This window comes from Rhinatrema bivittatum, chromosome 4 (assembly GCF_901001135.1).
Source record: "Rhinatrema bivittatum chromosome 4, aRhiBiv1.1, whole genome shotgun sequence".
Taxonomy (NCBI): domain Eukaryota; kingdom Metazoa; phylum Chordata; class Amphibia; order Gymnophiona; family Rhinatrematidae; genus Rhinatrema; species Rhinatrema bivittatum.
Window position 1 is genome coordinate 209,412,374 of NC_042618.1, and position 25,151 is coordinate 209,437,524.

The 25,151-nt window shown below is 43.9% G+C and overlaps 1 protein-coding gene across 1 annotated transcript in view; it reads right to left on the reverse strand.

Moving 5' to 3' along the window:
- Nucleotides 1-16,462, reverse strand: part of RBM5 (RNA binding motif protein 5) — a 255,667-nt gene extending 239,205 nt beyond the window's left edge. Inside the window, 1 exon segment of the mRNA XM_029599640.1 lies at nt 16,322-16,462. The gene's annotated coding sequence lies outside the window, so the exon portion shown is untranslated.
- Nucleotides 16,463-25,151: the final 8,689 nt, after the last annotated feature.

Here is a 25,151-nt window from a genome sequence, read left to right on the forward strand (position 1 = left end):
GCTCCAAATCTGCCAAATATGCAGGCGTGGGGATTTTATTTCACAAAGACTTTGCATTTGAATTGCTCGACTGTGTCACCGATCCTTTGGGTAGATATTTGCTGCTTGTTCTTAATATTGCAGGGGATAAGTATACACTGCTTAACTTATATGCCCCCAATGTTCAACAATCCCAATTCCTTGATGCGTTGGCAGTGTTGGTTCAATCGAAAAAAGGTCAACTTGTGATGGGAGATTGCAATTTGCCCTTAGACCCTGTTCTTGATTCATCCGGGGGGAGATGTTCTACCTTGAAAAAAGACCGCAATAGCCTCCTTGCTTTCATGGCACAATTTCAGCTGGTGGATGTGTGGCGATTTTTACACCCTACTCAGAGGGATTACACTTTTTTTTTTCGAACCCACATAATCTATATTCCAGGATAGACTACATTATGGTGGATAAGGGGGTGCTCCAAAATGTGCGTAAAGGAGTCATTGAATCGATCACATGGTCGGATCACGCTCCGGTGTGGGCCGAACTAACTTTCCCCAAGTATGATAAAGGCCATCGATTTTGGCGCTTAAATGATAGCTTACTTGATAGTGAACCCTTTGTGGCTCAGTGCCATCAGGTTCTTGCCGATTATAGTATTCATAATAAACTACCTGGCCTCTCACCTGTCACTTTTTGGGACTGTCTGAAAGCAGTGATTAGGGGGACTCTTATAGCTCGGGCTTCCTGGGTTAAAAGGGCAGCCCTGCGGGAGCGTAAACTCTTAACTGAAAAATTGTTGGAGTTAGAAAAGCGACATAAACAAGCCCCTACTGAGTCTATACGGGTGGCTTTAGCTGATTATAGATCACAAATTGGGGCGTTGGACGCGGCTAAAATTGCGCATGAGCTGGAGCAAACTGAACAAGTATATTTTGAGGGGGGCAATAAGCGGGGAAATTGCTTGCGAACAAGTTGCGAGCCAAGCGATTACAAAATATTATTACCAAAATTATAGACGTCCAAGGCAATCAACTTACCTCTAATGATGCAATTCGTGACCGCTTTCTGCAATTCTATTCTGAGCTATATTCGCATAATAAAACTATAGATTCCCGGGACATCCAGTCCTTTCTGCAGGACACTCCCTTAGCCACGCTATCAGAGTCAGCCAGTGATATGCTTGATAATGAAATTTCAGAAGCTGAAGTGCTATATGCTATCAAGCAACTTAAAGCTAACAAATCCCCGGGGCTCGATGGTTTTATGGCCCGGTTTTATCAATGCTTTGTCGGAGACTTACTTACCCCACTCACAGACATGTTCAATGCCCTGCGACAAGAAGGGGCTCTGAATCCCAATTCCAATGTGGCGGGTATAACGGTCATCGCTAAGCCGGGGAGGGACCCCACTAAATGTGGATCCTATAGGCCTATCTCATTGTTGAACATCGACCTTAAGCTTTTAGCTAAAGTCTTGGCAAATAGGCTTAATGGTTATATAGCACAGCTTATTCACCCGGATCAGGCCGGTTTTATACCGGGCCGAATAGCGTCCGATAATGTTCGGAAGTTATTGAACTCCCTCTGGTGGGTCAAGCGTCACAATCTCCCTTTTCTTTTTATGGCCATGGATGCGGAAAAAGCTTTTGATTTGGTCCACTGGCCCTTTTTATTTCAAGTATTGCGAACCATGGGTTTTGGGAATTTTTTTTATTACCTGGATTCAAAAATTGTATGATAAGCAGAGGGCCTGTATTAAGGTGAATGGAGGCTACTCCCCGTTCTTTATAGTCGAGCGTGGCACTCGACAGGGTTGCCCGCTCTCTCCATTACTCTTTGCCTTGTTTATAGAACCTTAGGCCCAAAGGATTCGGTCTTCCAGAGACGTTCTGGGAGTTCGTGTGGGATCCTACTCCTCCAAGTTGGCTATGTTTGCTGACGATGTTATTTTGACCCTAACGGACCCTAAGCAGTCGTTGCCAGCAGTGGTAGATATTATCAAATCTTTTAGCCAGGTGTCCGGCTACTCCATCAATTGGGACAAAACTGAAATTCTAAATATTACATTACCGGAGGAGCAAGAACGAGATCTGAAAGCTCGTTTTGCCTTCAAATGGGCGAAAGAGAAAATTAAATACCTTGGGATATATATCGGGGCACATAAGGACATTTTCAGTCTTAACTACCCCCCTCTTATCACCAAATTATACAGGGAAATGGAAGAGTGGAATAGATACCACATTTCGTGGCTGGGTCGTATCGCTACCTTTAAAATGAATATTCTGCCCCGGCTTGGCTACCTATTCCAAACCATTCCTTGTGTGATCCCAGCAGCGACGCTTCTCAAGTGGCAACGTAGGATTATGAAATTTTTGTGGCGGGGAAGCACCCCAGGGTGGCTCAAAAAGTCCTGTATCAACCCAAGGTACGGGGGGGGGGGTCTTGCAGTACCAAACCTCTTACGATATTATGTGGCGGCTCAATTACGAGCTGTAGTAGACTGGCACAGAGTAACTACCCACAAACCCTGGACAATCTTAGAGCAGGAACTTATCGGGCCGTACCTGTTGACTAATGTACTTTGGCAGCCTAATGGTTCTGGGCCTAAAATGGAAGGCTTACCCGCTCCAATTCAGTGTACCTTACAACTTTGGCATAAATGGAAGCCTCAAGTTATAGGGAAAAAGATAGGATCTATCCTTTTTTCTCCCTTCTACTCTCGGACTTTTTTAGCGGGTAAAGCACATCAGGTATTTAAAGACTGGCTGGATAAGGGTATCTGCAATTATAGTCACCTCTGGGAGAACTCCTCTTGGGTGGCGTTCTCCACCTTGCAGTCCAAACATGACTTACCACAGTGTGACTTTTATCGTTATCTTCAGCTAATTAGCTATGCCAGAGCCTCCAATATCACCCAGGATTTGCTTCAGCCGATTGGCCTCTTTGAGAATTTCTGCCGGTCGGCTGACAAAGTACAGAACTTAATGTCCAAGATTTATAAATTACTAATTCAGGGTATGGGTGTACAGCAAACATTTATTACCGCTTGGGAAGCTGATCTTGGATCCCCGCAGGAATGGACTTTTGGGATAATCTATTCAATACGGGTTGTAAAGGTCTAATATCGGCCTTGTTTTTGGAAAATAGTTTTAAACTCCTCTATCGCTGGCACTATACCCCCTCCAAGCTCCATAAAATTTATTCCACAGCGTCGGATAGGTGCTGGAGAGGTTGTGGGGAACGAGGTTCTTTCTATCATATGTGGTGGGAGTGTACTGCTGTCTCTCGGCTGTGGAAGAGTCTGGACACGTGGCTTTCAGATATATTGCATACCTCTATCACCTTAACTCCCACGGTAGCTTTACTTAATTCAGAATATCCCCAGGTAGACGCAGCATTACAACGCTTTATTAGACTAGTGGTCACCTCTGCTCGCTGTGAGATCGCATTACATTGGAAAGATAAGGGGGCTCCTAAATTGATACAGGTTCAGTCTCGGGTGGCCAAGGTCTGTACCCTTAGTAAGATAACGGCGCATAGGTGGAAGCAAATAGGGGCATTTCAGCGTACTTGGACTTTATATTTAACATGGCAGCAACAACAGAAGCAGCTATGACTTTTCTTTGTGTTTTCTTTTATTTTTCTTTCTTTGTGAGATCCCAAGGGATGTAGGGGGGAGGGTGGGGGGAAATAACTGAGAAACGCAGAGAGACTGTTGAAAGTCTTTATTGTATTTATTCTATTGTCAATAGTGTTATTGTACTTTCAATGCAGATTGATGGTTTTGTATTTTTGGTATTCTATTTCTCTAATAAAACTTAAATTTCAAAAAAGAAATGCCAGCCGCTGCAACTCGGCCCGCTATCTCAAGCACGTCGTAGGTAGCACGTACTTCATGCTTCCCATACTCCAGGCCCTGCTGGACAAGAGCCATAAGGGCCTCCTCAGGTTGCAGCGTCAAGCCATCCGCAGTCTCGTGGACTTGTTCCCAGAGATTACAGGTATATTGGGTCATATATTTATTTATTTATTTAAAGGTATTTATATACCGTTTTTTAAAATAAAATTTTATCAAAACGGTTTACAACATGTTAAAAATAAAAATAAAATATAACTAAAATAAACTTAAATACATAAATTTGACTAAATAGCTAGATGATAACTAGCTAAAAAACAAATTATTAATTGAAATTAAAATAAAATAAAGGTAGCGTGCCTTGAGCAAGGAGGGCAGGGAGGGTAAAAAGGGGGAACGAGAGGGGACGAATCGTAATATCCTTAAAGAACACTGATGGGAAGATAGGGGAAGGGAGAAGTTAAAGTGACATGTAACTGATGAGAGAAATTTGGGAGATGAAGTTTCATTTATGATCAGGGGGTTGCTTAGTGGGAGTATTAAATGCTTGTTGAAAGAGGAATGTTTTTAGAGCTTTTTTGAAATGATGAGGATTTGATATTAAGCGAAGAGGGTTGGGTAGTGAGTTCCAGAGTGATGGTCCTGCTACTGAAAAAGCTCTTTTCCTGGTGATGTCTAATCTGGCCTGTCGTGGTGATGGAATGTCTAAGAGATTTTGAGTAAGTGATCTTAAGTGTCGGGTGGGTTTGTAAATACGGAGTAAGGTGCAAAGCCAGGTGGATGAGGAATTATTAATTAGACTGTGAATGATTGAGATTACTTTATATTTTATCCTGTACTTTATGGGTAGCCAATGAAGAGAATGTAGGATGGGTGTAATATGATTGCGAATGGAGGTACCGGATAATAAGCGAGCAGCACTATTTTGAACTAGTTGTAGCGGATGAATTGATGTATCAGATAGACCTAGATAGAGAGCATTACAATAGTCTAGACCAGAGAAAATGAGAGATTGAAGGACAGTCCTGAAATCACGATAGAAAAGAAGAGGACGAAGACGTTTCAAAAGGTAGGAAGTGATACGGGCCACCAACATGGATCCCTAAAGCACTCTCCTCCCCATAACATCCCATGCCTTGTTGGCCTTGCCTGGAGGGGCTGAGACATGGGTTTTCAACCTCTTTGCCCTCTTTAGCGCAGATTCAACTATTACCTATTAGTGGGGAGTTGGCATTTCTCAAAGCCCACAGTCTGCTATACCCCATCAGCCTTCTGGTTCACCAGGCCCACAGAAAGGGTGTGCTCCCAGAGTCTAAGCAGCAGCTCTCTGAAAATCTCATGAGCAGGCACCGCTATAACCTCCTTCGGGGCATCCATGAACTGGAGGATTTCCAGCATCTTATGGCGGGCATCTTCCTCCATCATAAGTTAAAAATGAATGGCTTCAAGCCATTGGTTGGATAAACCTGGCGAAGGTCAAGTCCTCCGGTGGAGAACGGTGGCACTCCTCCAAGGGGGAAAGATCAAAATTAAGAACATAAGAACATAAGAAATTGCCATGCTGGGTCAAACCAAGGGTCCATCAAGCCCAGCATCCTGTTTCCAACAGAGGCCAAACCAGGCCACAAGAACCTGGCAATTACCCAAACACCTAGAAGATCCCATGCTACTGATGCAATTAATAGCAGTGACTATTCCCTAAGTAAACTTGATTAATAGCAGTTAATGGACTTCTCTTCCAAGAACTTATCCAAACCTTTTTTGAACCCAGCTACACTAACTGCACTAACCACATCCTCTGGCAACAAATTCCAGAGATTTATTGTGCGTTGAGTGAAAAAGAATTTTCTCCGATTAGTCTTAAATGTGCTACTTGCTAACTTCATGGAATGCCCCATCGATAAAGCATCAGAGGTACCCTCCCCCTAGGGGTTGTACGGACCCTCAGGCTCATCTCGGCCACTAGGAGAAGAGGGCCGGAAAGCACTGGGCAGATCCCTAGGCAGGGAGCTCAAGGCCCTGAGGGGCGGAGGACATAAACAGCTCCTATTCCTTAGACAAATCCCCCACGAGGACAAGCTCAGATGCCTTGCGTTTCGGTTCCCGACGGCCCACCAAAAAATCACAGGGCACTGGCAGTAACTGGTTCAGGAGGACACCAAAATAGTCCACCAACAGCTCCAGCCCTGGTACCGTGGGTGGCATCGGTGCAGGCACTGGTCTCAAGGGTGTCTGTGCTGGCCCAGGTAGTGGGAGCACTGGCTCCCTGTTGCGCAAAGCACATTCCACCACCAGGTGCATTCGACATTCCAACTCCGCCTCAAAAGCCTCAGATGAAAGGACAGGCTGAAAGGGGAGGGAAGAGGCCAACTCCTCCTCGGAACCCCAAGGAGGAATGACGTCTGGCACCAGAACCGGTGTGGATGGCTTTGGGTCACCACCATCAAGGAAGGATGGAGCCTCCTCTTTCCATGGCCTCTTGGGGGGTAAATGCCAGAGCTAGCCTGAACCCAGCCCCACAGGCAGACGGGGACCAGTGACAATGTTTCTGAGACCTCCCGTGGTGCTCGGCCTGGTCCTTCCCTGGCGCAGAGATAAGGAAGACAATCCTGAAGTCCGCAAATTGGAGGAGACCAAGACTGGGCGATTGCGGGAGCCTTTTTCCCCACACAAGCCTCGGGGGGGGGGGGGGGGGGGGAGGAGTGGTCACCAAGGATCGAGGTCAAACTGTTCCCCTCTGTCCTTAGGTGTCAATGACATTGATACAGACGTGGAGGGTTTGGATTTACCCGAGCCAAAAAAGCTTCTCCAACTTATCCAGCTTTGCCAGACATCCTTTTGGGATCATTTGAGCACACAATTCACAGCCCTGAACATCGTGCGATACCCTCGGGCAGAGGATGCACACATCGTGTGGATCAGTCAGGAACATAGTCTGTGGGAACTGGGGCATCAATGGAAGCCTGAGACCGCCATGAGGCTCACCAGGAACCGCAAAAGGCATGACAACCAGCGGGTATGGGAGAAATGCAAAAAAACCATGCAGCGACCGAGAAGGAATGGGAACCGAAGAGAGATCCAGCACAGGAAGAAAAATGCAAAAAGCTCACTTAAGTTTCCGTGCTCTACCTCTGCGAGATAATAGCTCTGCGGAAAAGAAAGGACTGAAGAGACCCCCCGCGTGGACGCATGGATAGTGGCATGCTGAGCATGCTCAATGTGCCTGTCAAAGTTTCTGTGCCAGGCTCCATCAGATGATGTCACCCACATGTGAGGACTACCATCCTGCAGAGCAACTGGTCAGAAAGTTATTGCTAAGCCCTGACTGGCTCTTTAGATACAGCTCAGAGAACTAACCCTGAAGTTGCTAGAATTCTCTAGTCTTGGCTGGGAGAACAAAGACAAGATCTGTGATGAGAACCTGTTCCAGTATGGACAGTATTTTCCCTACCTCCCTAGGCACTGAATAAATAGAATGAAAAGTGTTCAGCTAGCTTTTATCATTTTAAAACTTTATTTTACTTGTTACCATTTAATTTTATCGTTTTTCACTTCACTACTGGCTTTTTGTTAACACTTGTTTGTTTGCTCTGTCACAAGACTGAGTCATGAGCATAGTGTTTTCTGTATTTGGTCTGTGGGTGCATTTCCAGGGCCTGTGTAGGATCTCAGTGTCCCTAAAACTAACAAGGAATAGTTTACAGGTGGGGTACTTGCCTAGAGTTAAGCAGGAACCTAGCTGGCAGGTGGAGGCTGCCGGTGTAGGAGCATATGCACAGGTGCAAGCAGGCCTAGGCTACAAGGTTTAATCCGAGTTGGCGTTAGGGGTAGCACTATGCAACAAGCTTATTTTGCTCCTTTGCTTAATCTGGGGGGAGAGGATAGGAAGATTTTTATTCCCCCCCTCCCTTCTGTTCACTATCCTTATCTAGCCTCATCCTCTCAATCTTTTACCTTTCATCCATTCTCTGGGCTGAAGCACCCTCCCATCTCTACAGTGGCCTGGGTTGACCTCTTTAAGGACTATGGCCTGCTACTTCTGTGCTGGATCTGTGACTGCTCCCCACAATGGTGGTCTTGGGGGCATGTTTTGCTCCACAGAACCCCATGCTGGGTCACAGTAGCACACTGTGCGGAATGCAGTTTAGCAGGTTCCACTCATGAAAATTTGGTCAACCAGACACCTTTCTCCACCTATGGCAGAGATCTTAAAAAAGAAAAAAAAAAAAAGTGGCAATAGGCAGAGCTCCCGGTTTCCTGTAGCAGTTCTGGCAAACTCTTCAACAATTATGTGGCATACTTGTACCCATTTAAATAAATTAATTTTATATGAAAATCTTTTACATTATAAAAATAGATTTCCAAGATTCTGGAATTGTATTATTATTTTTTTTTACACACACACTTCTGTCATTCTTTTCTCTCTCATTAACCCATCTCAGAAACTTTTCCCCAATCCCCTTTTTCCTCATATTCTCTTTTTTCCGCTCCCCCTAGGCCAGTGATGGCGAACTCCGGTCCTCTAGTGCCACAAGCAAGCCAGGTTTTCAGGATATATACAATGAATATGCATGAGAAAGATTTGCATACAATGGAGGCAGTGCAAGCAAATCTCTCATGCATATTCATTGTGGATATTTTGAAAACCTGGCCTGTTTGTGGCATGCAAGGATCGAGTTCACCATCATTGCCCTAAGCCAATCCTTTCCATCTTCCTTTCCCTCCCCCTGTAAGTCCAGTCCAATCCTCCTCTCTCCCTTCCTACCCATCAGACCCATTCTCTCCCCTAACTGGCAAGAGGAAAGCAATATTTCATATCACATTTGCTGCCCCCTGGAACTTGGGCCAGATGTGTAGTCTGCCGATACAGGACACAGTTGCGTTCTATAGTTGAAATCTCCACTTGGGACAAAGCAGACATCATGATAGGCTACTGCTATCCTCCTCCTCCCACCAACAGGTGCCTCTCCCATCCCCCTAACCACCACCACTGACTTGGTATCCTATGATTCTGCTAGAACTGTTATATAGCATTACAATTGGATTTTAGAGCTTTTTAGGTTACCAGTGCTCTAGTGGGACTTTGAATTCTTTCTGGTCCGGTTAGCCTAGTAAGCTAGGATTTTGCATTTCTTCAGACGGAGCACCTCCACTGAATGTTGACGTGGAGTTGTTATGTTGTGTGTTCATTTGCTGCCTTTACTTTACTTATGAGGTGTACTTCTTGCTGTTGTATTATGTTTATGTATGAGCTGATCTCACTGTTTGTATCGCATTTTCTAAGGCTCTAATAAAGCTTGAAATAAAAAAAAAAAAAAAAAGAACTGGGGAAATGTGGCAATGGTGGATTTTGCAGCCCAAGAGACCAGGGATGAGATTGGAAATTAGAGGCTGGTTAGGCTGAACTGTAAGAAAATTAATGGACACTACAGAAGAAAAGAATAGTCAAGCATCTTCAATCAAGCAAGTTACCGCATCTGAGGCAGAAAGAATGTGTCAAATTTGATCAATTTCTTTGACTGGGTGATCAGAGAGATTTAGATCAAGGGCACGGCCTACATAGGGTACACTTTAATTTTAGCAATACTTCCAATTCTGTCCAACAAGACCGTAAATTTCCGGGCATCACGTGTCAATGCTGGTACCCGGATTGCAACATGGGGCAGACTTTTTAAAGAATTTATAGCCTGCACTATCACCTGTTCTAAGTGGTTTGTAATCTAACATACACAATAAAAGGTTAAACTTATTTTGCTTTGGACTGAAAACAATGAAAAGGAGAAGTGACTGGCAGCTGGCAGAAAAGAGTTATGGTCTGGCTTTTCTCTCGTGACCTACAAGCCACCATTGGTCAAAGACACTTCTTACTAGCTGATAGTATATCTTACTAGCTGATAGTATACCAGACAGCCTGCCCCCCAATTTAGAATCCAGACACCAACACTGAAATGTTTGCTACTCAGGGAATTTCCAGTCCTGGTAAGATGCCAGGGCCGCTGTGCAATCATCCCTAACTATTCTTTCCCCCAACCCCAATACCTGCAGTGCCATACAGAGGAATCACTACTCAACCTGCAGGGGTTTTCTCATTTGCTCTCTTTTCTTTGGCCAGTGGCATGAAAGACCGATTTGACTTTTACACTAATATTTACAAAATTTTAACAGAATGCTTTAAAGTTACTCCCTTATACATGTAGCTCTTTGAGATTGACAGCAAGTATAGCTCATTGTGATAAATTTATTTTAACTGTCTTCTGTTTAGCATTAATTTGAATGTGCTGGTAAGATTTCTTACAATTAAGCTAGCATATTATAAATTGTGTTCTTAGAAACATGTCAGAAAAAACCCATATGGCCCACCTAGTCTGCTCATCCATCTAATTTATTTACAATTCTCATCACTCCCCCTTAAAGATCCCCTGCATCTTTCCCATGCTTTCTTGGATTCAAGATATCGTTTTTGCCTCCACCACCTCCACTGGGAAGACCGTGCTCGTAACAGATTGTCTAATAATGCCATGATGTCTTCTAGAAACATCTCTTTTCCTTCCTTCAAGTCTCGTCTTTCCCTGCTCCCTCCCTCTTCACTATGCCCTGGCAGCAGTAGCTAAGTTTTCATCATGGCCTAGCTGTAGACTGTAGTCACAGCAGCTTCCTCTTGTCCCACTCCCAAAGTCATTAACACTTCTTGCATTTAGCAAGTGAGATTCTCAAGAAATGCAGAATATATGAACAGAAACAGACAACTTTGTCCACCCAGTCTGCCCATTTGTACCAGACTACTACTGTGCTTCCACAGAACACACTTGACTTTCTGCACAGAACACACTTGACTTTCTGCAGAAAGAAATGGAGCCTTCTACAGTTGGATCCAAACCACTTGCACAAGCATTCTGACATAGAAGCTGCCCACCAAGACAGAATGACCATCTCCCAAATGTTTGTAGCACTGTGACAATCTGTTAGGAACATCTTCAGGGGGTACTTTGACTACCTGAAGATGACTTGGTTCTTAATAGCTCGCTTTGGGCCAGAAAACAAATTGATGAAAAATCAAAAGGAAGTCATTTTTTCAAGAGTAGAAAGAAAAATGTAAGGTAACATCACAACTGCAATTTAAGCACCCAACACAATACAGTGAATCCAGCAGCTGCAACCACATAGCAGAATAAAATGGTGACAAATGGAAAAAAGGGTTTAAAAATATATGTAGGTTCAATCTGATGTTTAACATGGTTTAGTTTGCTCACTCTGTTCTGTGGTGCTTGTAACTATGTTTACTGATTTTAATGTGTATATAGTATTCCACCAAGATCTGTGAACTGGCAGAATATCAACATTTAAAATAGATGTGTCAGCTGATTAACAAACTAAAAATGACAAAGGGGGTCATTTTCAAATGCTTATCGCGTGCAATGCTGGGGGAGGAGTCGGGGCGGCGGACTCTGTGTCTTCGCTGGCGGTGATAAGGGGAGCAATGTTATCATCGCCAGTAGCGCACCCAATAGCACCACCTTTCACAGTGGCTCTATTAGGTGCAAAAGCCGGCAGCAAAAACCAGTGGTACAAAGGCTGCCGGCTTTCGCAGGCCTGCCCCCCGTTTTCACCATTCTGCGATAGAATGGTGAATCCAGGCCTAAGTGTGTCTCATGGGGTAACACAACAGGGTGGAAATATTTAGAAAACTCTTTTAAGGTTACTTCTGATGCTTTTTCTTTTTTTTTGTTCTTCTGAAATTTGGGGACCATGTGCCAAATTTTAGGCACACAGGTAACATGGGTCCTGGAACTTTTGCCCACTGAAATTAAGGGACCCTGTGAAATCGTCCCTGCTCCTCTCTCTTCTCCTCAGATGACTGCTGCAGTTCTGTAGCAGTGGAAGTAGGCATTAGCAGAGTTTGCCCTGGGCTGGCTCCCTAAGGCATACATAGTGTGGCATCCACAACTGCTTCCAATTCCCAACACCACACCCTCCCAATAATCAGAGCAAAGAACCAGTTTGCCTACATTTATATAACCTAGCAGTGCAAATTTGATGTCTTTCTACATCAAACCCATAACCTATTTCAGTTACAAAAAAAAAAAAAAAGTATATACAATGCTTTTTAAAAAAGGAAAAACGGCAACCGAAAAATAATTTGGGTACATTACCAAACTTCATGCAAATCTAAGCAAGGTGTGGCAAATAGGTCCTAAGAATGGACAGATGAACTGCTGAAAATAGGCACTTTCATGCATAACTTAAAATACCTAAAAAGCTTAAAAAATTGCTGAAATTCTAACTGGTAATACTACAGAGAAAGATATTTCAAGAAAAAGGTGAGTATGGAAAATTCAAGAAATCAAACTGAGGCTGAAGACCCTAAAATGGCAGAGGATCAAAAGATCCAGCTGTATGCCCAACCGCTGTGCATGCTCAAAAACTATCCAAGAAAGCTATAGAAATGTAGTCTGACTTCACATTTAATTTAAGTCACATGACATTACAGCTCAATTCACATGAGTTCCCTATTATCAGAGAAAGTAAGAGCAATTTTCAAAATGTCCACACTGGGATAAAGACCATCCATACATTTCACCCAAAGGGCTTTCTGCCATTTGTAAAGCAAAATTATGTGCTTCCTGCTTTGAAACTTGCCACAGATACAAAATATATGCAGTCACTTGCAGATGTCTTTTCTGCAAGTAGATTTTTGCTGGAAATACCAACAACACATCTACTTTCTCTCTCCCAACCTAAACATACCACCTCCAACTCAGAAATGTCTGAGAGCTATTTTCAGCCACTGATTAAGGAAATCAGAATACTTTACTTAAACTGCTTTGAAAACTGTCCTCCAAAACAAATCAGACAAGTAACAATGTAGTCTACATGGGGTTTCTGTTTGTTTTCAGGACCCTGAAATCTGTTTAACAAATGACCACTACCACTGCTAGTAATAAAATTGCTTAGGGCTTCTCTCTGACCCACTGTTTTTTCAGCCCCTTGCTCAAGCCTCCACTGCTGCTAAAGTCTCACTGACAACAGCTGCCTGACTCCTTCACACGATGGCTCTACACAGCTCTCACTGAGCTTAAGCTACACAGTGCCCATACTTACACACTGTAGCTTGAACTCCAATAGAGCTGTGCACCACTACAGAAAATGGTAGTTCAGCAGTTGCACCAATGGGTAGAGGGTTCCAGAGACAGCCCAGCCCGATTGACAGCACCAGAAAGACAGCATAAGGTCCAAGGTGGGACAGGAATTGCAGCAGCTGTACCAAAGTGACCACAAAATAAAACACATTTTAATGTATCTCATTAAGCTGCAAAATGGCCCCAGGCTCCTCCTCACCCTACCACAACATTTTTTTTTTATTAAAACTGAAAAACAACTTTGCAGCAGCAGACTTGGATAATTTATTTTACTTACAATTAATATGACTGCAAAAAATTTTCATAAAGGAAATTTTTCAACCTGTAATGTTCTTATTAAGCATGTCCGTCTGCATACACAGCCACAAGTCTGAGGAGCTGGGACAAGCATACCACTCCCACCACTGTCAGAAAGCAACAGCAGTAGTGTGAGTTGGTGCCCCACTGCTTAAAATGCTGGTACAGCTGATGAACAGGAATGGGGGGTTGCCATCACAGAATAGGTAAATGCACAGAAACATGCCTCTGTACAATGCTTGTGGTATTCACTAACTTGCTTTTCTTAAAAGTTCTCCATTTTAATTTTTCCCTTTTTATTCTTTTGCATACTAGTTTTTCTTACTTTCCAAAAAATTTTATTTATATTCCACCTTTTCAGTCACTTCAAAGAAGATAGTATTCAGGCATTGCTGTTTATTTCCTTGTTCCTAGAAGGCTTGCAGTCTAAGGGCCTGATTTTTCTCTCATTCTGTCAGGCCAATTTAATAAAAGGTGCGGGAGAACCAGCTCGCCGAGTTGAGTGCCCGCTCTGACGCGCACCCAGGCACCTACCCATGGCGCATGATTCTGTATTTAAATTAGGACGGACGCTAATAAGGAGGCACTAGGGACCATAGCGCATCCCTAGTGCCTCCTTATTAGCGGAAGAGTTGGCTGTCAGCGGGTCCGACACCTGCACTTAACTTTACTGGCGACGGTTGTCAAACCCGCTGACAGCCACAGATTCAGAAAAAGGACGCCGGCAAAATTGAGTGTCCATTTTCGAACCCGCCAACTGGCAGGCAGATTTCTTTTTTTGTATTTCTTTTTTGGGAATCTCAGAAAGCAGCTCAAAACATCTTTTCCTTGGGATTTACGTCAGCAGTTTCTGGGTGATTGGGTCCTTAGCATCAGCAACGGTTTCTATGCTTTGTAATTGTTTGCCTGCTTCATTATTTATTTTGATTTAACAGTCCTCCAGACACTATAGGTATTTTGGTCCCCAAAAGGCTCACAATCTAAGGGGCCAATACAATACAGTGCGCGCTGACCCACAGTTGGACGTGGGTTATATAGGCGCTAGGTAATCCCCTTATGCAATAAGGGATTAGCGCCTCCACAACACACATCCAACGCGGAGTGAAACTAATAGCGCTCATCACATGCAAATGCACATTTTTGCATTCAGAATATAATGCCTGCCCAAAGCAGGCATTAATTGCTGAGCGCTCCTAATAGTACAGAAGCGCAGGAAAAAAATGCTTTTCTGTACAGCTTCATACTTAATAATGTTGCAATATCAAGTAGGAGGAAGAAATCCATCTAAAAACAATTTTAAAAAAAGTTAAAAAAACACCGGCAGTCGGGTGCAGGTGCTCCGTTGACGAGCATCCGTTTCCTGAAGCCCTTGCTGTACGCCGAAGACAGGCACTGGTAAATTCTGCATCTGTTTTCCTATCCGGCAGACGGCCGATGCTCGCAGGCTCCCGTTATCAAGGATAACGTAACCCCTAATTTAAATATTGCATGGCGCCCATTAAGTGGACACTGACTGTTCAGCACCCGCTTTCAGCACACAATTTATTGCATCAGCCTCTAAGATAGGAATTTTCTTTGGAATCCCTCAAACAGTTCAAAACATTTTTTTTTACCTAGCATTTAAGGTGTCTGTCATGTAGTCACTGGAGGGGCTCCTTCATTTTTCAGGCAGGCTATCTTTTTGGCAGGATTTGTGTTAGTCAAACAAAAATAAAATACCTACTTGCAAACTATGTACTGTGTGACAACAGTTTTAAATAATGTTGACCTCTGCTTGGGCCAGGAAGAAGTTTATAAATGAGTTAAACATACAGTGCATGCTTTATCAATACACAAGTTGTTTGAAAAGTGACCTCCAACCCACCTCAACGATGTACACAGATTCATATACTGAAGGTTGTCATGACCAGCAGCAAATTTCTGCACCAAAAATAAAAATAAGCCTCATGAAATGCTCATACATCTTTGTTTTTGCTTATTTTGCATTCTAGTCTCACCGCTTCAATGCAATCTGGCCGCACAGACCAGCCCCAGAAGTGCTTCTAGCCCAGTTTGGCATCACCCGTAATTTTTTCACCTTTACCGGACTGAACTGAGCAGAAGCGAAGAGGGCCTCTATCCGCAGCAGTTATGAAAAAAAAGGTGGGGGGTTCCGCCCTATTCTTATCACCGTTTTATATTTAACAATGACTTAATGCCCTTGAAATCAAATTAACAATGCTGTTTAATAAATTAACGAATGACTAACTGCAACTGTACTACAAATCTAGAACAAATTATTAAAGCTTTGCCCGTATAAGTTCCTCCCACGACACCTTTACTGCCATGCCAACCCTACAATTTTAATACTACGCGGGGGCATAAGAAGCATCTCAGTACCCTCTAGTTAGTAGTAATTTGACATATTGAAAGAAACATATGACTCGCAGCCATAGAAAGGATTGCTATAACCCCAGTAGGATCATTGACACACAAAACTAAACTTAATAAAAAGCAACAAAATCCAGAACATAGATCTGCTACAAAACTCCTTAACTAACACTAATTCTAATCAAGCAATCATTGTACATTACCAAAAACATATTCAGAGTCAGCCGTGTTGTTACTCTCGTGTGTAGCAAAAATGACAGAAACCGAGTAGCACCTTATAGACTAACCAATCCATATAGATGACTAAACTGTGCGAACACAATATAAACAATCAAAAAGTACTACATAAAACGAGGATAGCAGCTAGAAATGTACAGCAATGAAATTTAGGAGTTACTTTTTCCACGAGAAGATCCCCGTACATCACTCAGAAGACACAGGTTGCAAGAAGAGACCTAGAAACTGCAGTGATGGAGAGAACAGGCTGAGCGCTACAAGGACGGCTTTACATTAATGGCACCGTATGTATTTTAGACTGAACTCGCAGCCATAGAAAGGAGGTGGTTTAAGTACCATAAGGACGGGGCTATCTGTCTATTGTCTCCATATACAGAGCATCTCTCTCACATAGTAGTTGCAAGTCCTACCAGACTACGAAAAATAAAGAAAAAGGAACCCCCACTCACCGTCTCCGGCCCAACAGGAACAACGGCTTCCTGCACCTCCACGAAATGGCGCCGACAACCTATTCTCCTACCCACAGTCCAGTGCGGCAAAGCTGCCGCCTGGAAATTTCCACGGCCCCAGTGCGCCTGCGCGGCAGATCACATGATTCAGGCTCGCTCTGTTTCAGAGCTGTTTTAGGTAATTGGGATAGCGGATTCCGTTGCCCAGTAACTAGCATTTATGCACAGGCATTTTTTTTTCCTTCTCCGCTTCTGGGTTTTGAACATATGTTACGGTAGATTTTATAAGTAGTTTTCTAGCTTATACAGTTGGAAATCGACACTGCTATTACCATAGCACGTTATAGCTTCCAGAGGAAGTTGTGGGCCAACAAAAAAGGGAAATTTCTATATATATATTTTTGTTAAAGAAAGTACTGGGGTTTCATTTCCCCGGCTGTTGTACCAACCCTGGACATTTTATGAAATGTGGGCTATCAAATAAATAATACAAAATATTCATCATCTTTGCGTAATTCAAACTGCAATGCAGAAAAAAGTAATTACTCAATGATCCAGAAATTTTTAGGTAAAAAGTGTTTTATTCATGTGAATCATTCTAAAAATTGTTTATATCCAATATGGTTAAACGTTCACACATAACTTTATCTACAATTTGGATAGCCCTACAATCAATTGAGAAAGCTATAACGGGAATCACTAAAGAAGTGCATGATGTGAAAATGCAAGTAAACTTAAACGCAAATGAAATAGCTTCTCAGAATAATAGAAAAAATGGAAGTTCAGATGTTAGAAATGGAAAGAATACAAATAGCTATAATCTACCTTATAAATGGGCTCTGACCGACGGCCCGCAAATGCGCAGTAGAGAGCAGCTCTACCGCGCATGTGCGGGCGAGCACGTCGGTCAGAGCCGTGCGTGCCCAAAAAAAAAATGGCGGTGGGCCCGCAGGAGCGGTGGCGGCCGCAAAGCAGGAGTGGGAGTGTAACCGTCTGTTTTTAATCAGTAAGGAGGTCCAGACAACTGATCCGCAAAGATAGACTTTTATTGCTAGCAAGATGCAGCTAAGACAAAGGCTCAGTACAACTGCATGCCACGCCCCCTTCGGAGCAAACCCTTATACACTTTACAGTTCTTATCTTTCACACATGCGTTCTGGTTTTGCTGAATAAACATTTTACAACTGCTGAGCGAGCATATTCCGGCTGAAGGGGCTACTGACCCCCTCCCTAGACACCCTGGAACTTTCGTGAAACTTCTCCCATGTTCTGCAGGAGAGGCTGCTGGGACTTGCAGTTCTGGAAAGGAATTTGCGAGTCTGCAGTAATACAGCCCATCACATAATACATCCATTGTTCTAATCTAGGTTACAGCAGTGAAAGCTTATCAGAGAATAAGAACAGCGAAGCCAAAAAAAAATGAAAATGTGCAATGTGCTGACAGAGAGTTTCTCAATGTCCTAATTACAGCTGTATTGCAGACTGTAAGTAAACCCGTCATGAAGCAGGGAATTCTGGTACATGAAGTCCTTTGTCAGGTTGAAGCGTTCAGACTCCTTCATTCCCCCCTTTGATACTTCAACTTCGGTAAGAAGGCGTAAGTATCACCTTCATATGTGAAGTAACTGAAATGACAAGAAAATAATTAGTACCATAATACTGAGTAGGGCCCTAAATTGTTTGCCAGGTCGATGGTGTCTTCACCGGTTTGAGACGGATGGGCCCTATTGGCTCCACCCCCCTTTGTAGCCGGACTTCACCTGAGCAAACAAGGTGGCCGTATGTTTCAAATTAAAAATTAGTGTCATAGTAAACTGAAGATTCATCTTCTGAGTCTGAAGAATCACTGAAGGGTAGCGAAGAAATTGAAGCGTACTGGTTCAGCATCATAATTTGGGCTGCTGCTCGTCGATCAGCGATCTTCTCCATCATAGACGAAAGGCTCCTGAGGAAAAGAGGGAAACACATAGGGAGGAGTGCACAGGATAGTAAGAAAAATAATAAAGGGAATAAAAGTTCCCTGAACCCAGGAATAGATGTAAGCCAGGAAGGTAATGAAGCTGTCCAATCCAAGGCTCCGGACCAGGATTGTACCGGAACATGAGCCAACCGCACCATACGGTCTGTGATTTCTTCGATGACTTTACTCTTATCATCGATCTGCAAACAACAATTGGAAAGGTTAGAAGGGCATATGATAGTTAGAGCGGTTACCAGGAGGGTACTGATAACCCACTTCCAGAGCATTGAGATCATATGCTTTTGATGCCTGCGAGAGAAGAAAGAAACAAACAGGTTATTAGTATTTCTGTGACTGCATTAGTTTCTATAGTAGGTTGACCTTTGCTGTATTTCTAGTAAAGCGCAGGGTGCTGTCACCGGTCTTGGAGACCTGCCAAGTTTCGGTGGCTGGTTTAACTCGGGTCCAGTGGATCCAGGTGGGACAACCGGATACTTTGAGAGCGGAGGGTGTGGTTAACAGCACAGTGAATGGTCCCTTCCATCGAGGTTTAAGGAAGTCTGATTCGTCCCATTCCTTGATCCACACAGAGTCATCCACCTGGAATTTATGGATAGGATTGATTAAGATTAGTGGCTCTGTCTCACAGGTATATTTGCGAATTGCTTCCACAGTATTGTAGAGTCCTTTCATTTGGTTGCTGAGTGACATTTCCCCTTGGACTTGTAAGGATTCGGGGAAAGAGGGCAACGGTGGCGGTCTTGCGTACATCATTTCATAAGGGGTTAGTCCTGATTGTCGTGGAGTGCATCTGATGTTGAGCAATGCCAATGGTAGCATTTTGGGCCATTTGGTTCTTGTTTCTTGACATAGCTTGGCTAATTGACTTTTCAAAGTTCTGTTAGCTCGTTCAACAGTCCCGCTACTTTGAGGTCTCCATGTGCAATGGAGATGCCATTTGAGGCCCAATATTTTGGTGAGGTATTGAGTTGCCTCGCTTGTAAAAGCTGGGCCGTTGTCTGAGTTGATCTGCCTTGGTAATCCATATCGTGGTAAGATTTGGTTCAATAAGAGGGAAACGACTTCCTTTGCAGTTTCTGTTCGCTTAGGCACAGCTTCAATCCATCCGGTGTAGGTGCATACTGCCACCAGCATGGCTTTGTAACCTTGTGCAGGGGTCATGTGGGTGAAATCAATTTGACAGACTTGAAATGGTATAGTTCCCCGGAGAACGTGTCCCGGTGCAGGACCAGGTCCATTGCGAGGATTATTTCTTGCACACGTAACACATTGATTAATTGCATGTTTAGTCAATTGTGTGATTCGGTTTATATAGTATGTTTTTGCAGTAGTTTTGCCAATGAATCACGTCCCAGGTGTGTATGACAGTGTGCTTCTCTTACTATTGTCCACGCAATAGTATCAGGTATCCATATCGTCCGTCTGATATGATCCACCACCCATTCTGTTGATGGAAATTTTCAGCTTTTGCCCAGTCGTTTTCTTCGGCTGAGTAGGTGGGTACTTCAGTTGGAAACTGCAAGAGGGGACATATGGTCATTTTTGTTTGATAAGGGTCTTGGGCTCCTGCTTTGGCGGCAGAATCAGCTTTCTGGTTTCCCCGAGCGATAGGATCAGATTTTCCAGAGTGTGCTTTGCAATGCATTACGGCCACTTTGTGTGGTAGCCATACGGACCTTAACAGTTCATGGATCTCTGGCGCATTTGCCAATTGTTTTCCTTCGGCATTGAGAAATCCTCGTTCCTTGTACAATGCTCCGTGTACTTGGATGGTTAAGAAGGCATATTTAGAGTCTGTATAAATATTTACAGTTTTCCCTTCTGCCAACTGAAGAGCTCGAGTAAGGGCAATTAATTCAGCTTTTTGTGCAGACGTTCCTGAAGGCAAGGGTCCAGCTTCAATGATATCATCTTCAGTTACTACTGCATAGCCAGCCACTCGTACTCCATCCTTTACCTGACTACTTCCATCTGTAAATAAGGTCCATGCGCCTTGCCAAGGCTGATCTCTTAAATCAGGTCGACTGGAGTGTACTGTAGCCATGACTTCTTCACAATCATGGCTTACTGGTTCAGGTGCTGGCATTAGAGTGGCTGGGTTTAAGTTTTTACTGTCTTGTATTTGAATTTCAGGAGTTTCACATAGTAAGGCTTGGTACTTTACAAGACGTGAGTTGGTCATCCACTTTGGTCCATGTGTTTCGAGCAGTCCCTGAATAGTATGAGGAGTTGTTACTTGCAAAGTTTGTCCAAATGTCAACTTGACTGCTTCTGGAATTAGTAAGCATGCAGCCGCAATGCTTTGAAGGCAACCAGGCCATCCTTTTGCAACATTGTCCATTCCTTTTGACAGATATGCAACAGGTCTTTCCCATGAGCCTAGAGTTTGAGTCAATACCCCAATGGCCATGCCTTTCTTTTCATCGACGAATAGATGGAATGGTTTCATTACATCTGGCAATCCTAGAGCAGGTTGTTCAATCAAGGCATCTTTCAGTTGTTGTAAGCTTGTCAGCTCATGGGTTTCCCACTGAAAAGGCTGAGATTCTGCCTCCTTTCCCCGCAGCTTGTCGTACAGGGACTGGGCGATAACAGCGTAGTTAGCAATCCACAGCCTACAGTATCCTGCAGCTCCAAGGAACGCTCGGAGCTCTTTCTTGCAAGTGGGTACAGGTTGACCTCGTATTGAACTGGTACGGGATATTCCAAGGCAACGGGTACCTTCCCGGATTTGGAATCCCAGGTATTCTACTTCCAATTCACAAATTTGCACCTTCTTTTTACTTGCACGGTATCCTTTTGAGTACAACGTCTTTAACAAGTGGAGTGTGGCTATAGCACATTCGTGATACGTTTCACGAAACAACAGAAGGTCATCCACATACTGTATTACTGGCCCATACGTGACTTGGTACATCTTCAAGTCTTTTGCCAGTTGCTCCCCGAACATCGTGGGTGAGTGCTTAAATCCTTGCGGTAAGCGAGTCCATGTGTACTGCTGCTTGATTCCAGTTTGTGCATTTTCCCATGTGAAGGCAAAGATCTTCTGGCATTCTTCTGCTACTGGAACGGAGAAGAAAGCATCTTTGAGGTCAATGACACTGTACCACTTGGAGGTAGGGGAAACTTGAGCCAAGATTGAGTATGGATTTGGTACGAGGGCTACTAGATCTGCTACTTGATTATTCACTTTCCGTAAATCTTGTACAGGTCGGTAATCAGAAGAACCGGGTTTCTTTACGGGCAGTAGAGGAGTGTTCCAAGCAGATCGGATTCGCCGGAGAATTTCCAAATCATACAATCTCTGCAGGTGTACTTCAATTCCTTCTCTGGCCATGTATGGAATGGGGTATTGAGGTTGATTGATCACCTGTGCATTCTGTTTCATCTCTATCCATATGGGGGTAGCGTCGATAGCTATTCCTCCCGGGTTCTGCTCGGACCATACTTGGGGTACACTATCCATCAGTTGTCTGCGCTGTTCGTTAAGAGGGGTGTTGTTTTCATCTCGATGTTCGATGGTTCGTTCGACTATGGGAAGATGTAGTCTCCATTCTTCTTGGAGGGGACAGATGAGTATCACTGGATGGTCCCCGAAGGAGGCTTTAACTTCCCCTGTTGGTTGAAATCTCAATGTGGTCTGAGGCTTACACAGCAGGTTCCATCCGATAAGGGATACCATAGTCCCGCCTACTTGTATACTTCATTCTTTCTGCAGAGGGGCAGTGAGTACCTGACCTGAGGCACCCACTATAAAAACAGTCTCTTTCGTCGGGGGGGCCGATTGGTGCAGTCATGACAGATCGTTGGCCTTTGAGTCCAACAGGCCCCTGATTTTTGTTGTGTTACCTCATGGATCTCCACCAGAGGGTCAGTGGGGATTCTTCCCTCCCGATCTCTTCAGGCTGTATGCTCCTTGTCGCCTCCCCCGCCATCTGCCAGTGGGGGTTGTCCAATCTCCTTCCTCCTCGGCCCCTTTGTGTCGGTGCAGGTCCATTTTTGTCGTTAGTATTCACTGCAGGGCTCCCGTATTTCTTTTGCCATTCTTCACAGTCTCTCTTCCAATGGCCTTCATTTTTGTAGTACGCACACTGATTCTTTCCCAAAAGGGGGGGGGGTCTTGTTCCCCCTCCTCTTCGCGGTCTGCCATTGTCTTGGCTCCTTCCCGTCCGCGTGTCCTCGAGAGCGGCGGCTAACAGTCACTTTCTCCTTCATGTCTCTACTTGCTTCTCTCTTTTCTCTTCCACTTCTCTATTTCCACATACTCGGTCTGCTATAGCTTTTAACTGGCTGAGGCTCATGCCCTCAAAGCCTTCGGCCTTCTGCAGGTTCTTTCGGATGTCAGGTCTATTATTAAGTTCCTGGTTGCAGGGACGGGCCCCTTTTCTTCTCTTCCTGATCCTTGTTCCCATACATCTCAAAATACGATGAAAAGATCACAGTCCATCTGGGAATTGAATAGGTGACCTGCGCCTGGAGGCAAATCAATTCTGACGAGGCTGAGAAGCTGCAAAACATTGCTTCCTTCATACTTGTAAGTTTGGCATTGGGTTAATTCAATAAAGTCAACCTGGATCTGCAGGCAAGGATCCAGGGGGGGCGCTTTAGGTGTGCAGGAGTGATGATCAAACCCTTGGAAGCCTTGTACCAATTACATTGCAAACACTAAGAACATATGGTAATAGCCAGAGCCCAGCCCCCACCAGTGGTAAAAGAACATAATTGCAATATATATATATATATATGTGTGTGCTACTACTTTATCATTTGGGCCGACTCATATTTGCTCTTGTTCCTAATCTTGCATAGTGGCCCCTTTTCTTGCCCACAACTTCCAATAATCCTTATCTTGCGCCTGCCACTGTGGATGTATCGAGTGAAGGCGCAATGAATTTGCTGCTATAAAATGTCTTAAAAATAGCCCGCATCATAAGGCACTAAATGATTTGTAAGGGACCCTTGGTTCTGGTATTTCTTTGCAAGTAGCAATCCTTTGTCAGATTACAGACAGTTTTAGCAAGGACCTTGGAGAATAAATTTAATCAGCAGAAACTCGGAGCTACAATCTTCCTTTCTTTTAATTAACATACCACAAGTCTATCGTTATTCACATACGCACACCATGAACTAACTTTCAATAATGTTCTGTTAAAACAAACGAAACAATTTTCATTCACCCAGGCTAGCCAAATGTCCTTTTTTTTTTTTTTTTTTTTTTCTCTCTGGCTCGATCCCCGCCTCTCTCCTGTAATTATCTCTGCCGTTAACCCTTAACTGCCATCAAGTTCTAAACTTCAACACCAGTAAATGCATTCTCAGTAATCAAATCAGTATTTTAACTTAACATTGTAAATTAATTTGTTGTATAGTAGTCTTGTGCAGCATCTGTAAACCAAAATCTCTTCTTATTAGGGTTTAAAACAATTAAAAACAATTAAAAAAAATCCCTGGTACATGTGCTTGCAATTCACAGATAGCAGTTATCAAAAGAAATAATGCATTTGATCACAAAAAGAAATTTGTCTAACCGATCTACCACAGTAGAATTTTTTTTTTTTTTTTTTTCAGGTACCTTACAGACAGACAGACACTGGGGACTTCCGGTTCCCCAGGGCAACCCGGGTTCCCTTCTCGTATGACTATTTTATGGACCCGTGTGGCCGTTTGGAAATTAAAAGTTCCTGTAGGAGGCCAATTTACACAGAAACCGGGCCATTTATGGGTGCATCGTTGAATCATTCCGGGTTTTGTACATTTATGTTCATCGAACACTTCGCTATAAGTGTTCCGTCATGACTTTTAAACGGAGTCGACCCGCTCCCTCCCATTAGGATAGAGTTCACAGACAAAGGAGGGAAGGGAAGACGGATAGGTAAGGGGTCCGTATCCGTCAGACACAAAGGGTCACAATTGCCCCGACTAGAACTGCGAGGCCATTCACTCTCTTTCACACAACAAGAACCTATTCCCAAGATTTCTTTCTGATTCCCAAAATTCAAAAATTTCCGAAATTCCAATTCAGGTTTTCAGTAACGAGGTCTTCGGAGGGGGAGCTCCTACTAACCACGCTGTGGGGTTTGATCAACGCCCCCTCGATCCATTTCAAGATCGGCTGGTAATTTAGCTGTATCTGGTTTCTAATTCAGGTTCCCCTGTTTCTTATTCCCGTGCAGATAAAAGTATACTTGCCTGAAACGTTCTCTCGATCGCGAAGAAAGCCTTCTTTTCGAATCACCAGCCCAGAGGTCTCAAGAAGTTCCTTGTGGAACGGTCCCCTCAGAAACCTGATCGCTGAACTCAGCGGTGGCCACTCACCAAGTAAGTCTGGGGGATCGCTCCGCCACCAAACCACCGGACCAGCTGGGGGGCTAAAATAGCGTCCCCGGCACCTCCTGGCTGAAGCTCGCCAAATGTAACCGTCTGTTTTTAATCAGTAAGGAGGTCCAGACAACTGATCCGCAAAGATAGACTTTTATTGCTAGCAAGAATGCAGCTAAGACAAAGGCTCAGTACAACTGCATGCCACGCCCCCTTCGGAGCAAACCCTTATACACTTTACAGTTCTTATCTTTCACACATGCGTTCTGGTTTGCTGAATAAACATTTTACAACTGCTGAGCGAGCATATTCCGGCTGAAGGGGCTACTGACCCCCTCCCTAGACACCCTGGAACTTTCGTGAAACTTCTCCCATGTTCTGCAGGAGAGGCTGCTGGGACTTGCAGTTCTGGAAAGGAATTTGCGAGTCTGCAGTAATACAGCCCATCACATAATACATCCATTGTTCTAATCTAGGTTACAGCAGTGAAAGCTTATCAGAGAATAAGAACAGCGAAGCCAAAAAAAAATG